Source organism: Neophocaena asiaeorientalis, unplaced genomic scaffold (genome assembly GCF_003031525.2).
Source record: "Neophocaena asiaeorientalis asiaeorientalis breed wild unplaced genomic scaffold, Neophocaena_asiaeorientalis_V1.1 scaffold44, whole genome shotgun sequence".
Taxonomy (NCBI): Eukaryota; Metazoa; Chordata; class Mammalia; order Artiodactyla; family Phocoenidae; genus Neophocaena; species Neophocaena asiaeorientalis.
Genome location: NW_020173678.1, coordinates 28968 through 31291, shown reverse-complemented (window position 1 = coordinate 31291; position 2324 = coordinate 28968).

The following is a 2324-nucleotide window of genomic DNA, read 5'->3' as shown; positions in this document are numbered from 1 at the left end:
TTTTTTTATTAGTCATATTTTGCAGGTGAAGAAACTGAGAATTTGAAGGACTAGGAAGCTTAACGAAGGTGACAGAGCTACCTAGTGGTGGAGCTGAGATTCAGGAAGGGGTCTGTTTGACTCTGAAACTTCTCACTCTTTTTATGGTATGAGAGAGAACACCTAACATAGAACAGGATATGTTACAGGGTGAGATGGAGGGAAGATAAAGCAATTCAGGAGACCACAGGTGGGCTTCCCGAGGGCAAAAGCTTCAAGCCTCTTGGAACTTTTGCAACTCCTGACGCCCCCCCCCCGCCACTACCGCCCCAAGTAAAATTGCAAGTTACTTACAATTGCAGCAGAAATACTTTAGTTATTTAAGGAGAAAACTTTTTTTGTTCTAATTTTAAGAATGCTTATTACAGTAACACAATAGCACTATTTTTCTCTGTTTTGCCTGATTACTCAAATGGAACAAAGATGTTATGTGAATATTTCACACTTCCTTTCCCTTTCTTTTCCTCTCCTTTAAATAGTTCGCATCCCAAGATGCAGTGTCATTAAATACATCAGTACAGCCCCTTTAGGTCTGGAGGAGAAAGTGTCAAAAGAGTAAAATTCTAGGGAAGAATCCAGGTCCATATATTATAGCTCAAAATAGGGAAAATAGAAAATAGCCAAAATAGTAAATTCACCTACATCTAGCTATTACATTATTTCTGATTTAATTTAATTTAGTTTTTTCTTTTCTTTGGCTTGCAGAATAGGTCCAGAAGAAGAAAAGAGTTCATCCATAAGTAGACTTACTGGGAAGGCTCTGACAGGTGCTACAGGCTGACCTGTAATGCTGCCCTGGGCCCCTTCAGTAACTCTGATGAGGCAGGTGTGGGCTGAACTGTGTCCCTCCAAAGTCATATGTTGAAGTCTTAATTCCCAGCACCTCAGAATGTGACTGTGTTTGGAGACAAGGCCTTTAAAGAGGTAAATAAGGAAAAACGAGGTCATATGTTTGGGCCCTAATCCAAAACGATTGGTGCCCTTATAAGAAGGAGAGATTAGGGCACAGACAACATGCAGATGGGTGGGCTACCATGTGAGGACACAGAGAGAAGGCAGCTGCCTAAAGCCAAGGAGAGAGACCTCAGGAGAAACCAAAGCTGCTTACACCTTGATCATGGACTTCCAGCCTCGAGAACTGTGAGAAAATAAGCATCTGTTGTTTAAGGTGCCCAGTCTGGGGCTCTTTGCCATTGGCAGCTGCTGAAGGAGCCAGGACATTAGGTCAGGAAGATACAGGTTCAGTGAGAAAAGGGTCCACTTTGGACCTTTTCATTTTTGAAAGTGCCCATTGATTTTATTTTATTTTAAAAAATTTATTTACTTTATTAATTTTTATTGGAGTATAGTTGCTTTACAATGTGTTAGTTTCTTGCTGTACAGCTAAGTGAATCAATCATACGTATACATATATCACCTCTTTTTTAGATTTCCTTCCCATTTAGGTCACCACAGAGCACTGAGTAGAGTTCCCTGTTGTATACAGCAGGTTCTCATTAATGTATTTAATACATAGTAGTGTGTATATGTCAATCCCAATCTCCCAATTCATCCCACCCTCCCTTCGCCCCTTGGTGTCCATACTTTTGTTTTCTACATCTGTGACTCTATTTCTGCTTTACAAATAAGTTCATCTGTACCATTTTTCTAGATTCCACATATAGGCAATATTGTATGACATTTGCTTTTCTCTGTCTGACTTACTTCACTCTGTATGACAGTCTCTAGGTCCATCCACATCTCTGCAAATGTCACTATTTTGTTCCTTTTTATGAAGTGCCCATTGATTTTAGCATGTACCAGAGAGTGAGCAAACTTGTACCTCTGAGAAAAAGGAAATTAAACCTTGACTTGCTGCCCTGCTACCCCGGTTCCTCTTATGATCTCTCTCCTTCCTTCCCCTTGTCTTCCTTCCTTCCACATCTCCTTTTGCCCGCGTCCTTTCCCGTGTAGGCTCATGCCTGCCAGTTCTGATACCGTTAACAAAGCTGTGTATAGGTCCCAAAGTTTGTGATGTATCTGTGAGCACTGATAAATTTTACAGCACTGCTTAGAGGGAACCATATCTTTGCTGATTAGTGAATTTTGACGAATAGTTTCCATATTTTATATTTTCCATATCTCCCATAGTCCATATTCCCCACAGAGACCAGGATGAGAGCTGGTACGGTCTGATCACGGTGACCAGTGGAAAAATAGGGGAAAATGTTTAAGCCTAAGGGGAATCCAGAGAGTTCTTTTGAGAAGCCAGAGCTTCCTGATTCTTTGTTGTAAAGAATCAGGTG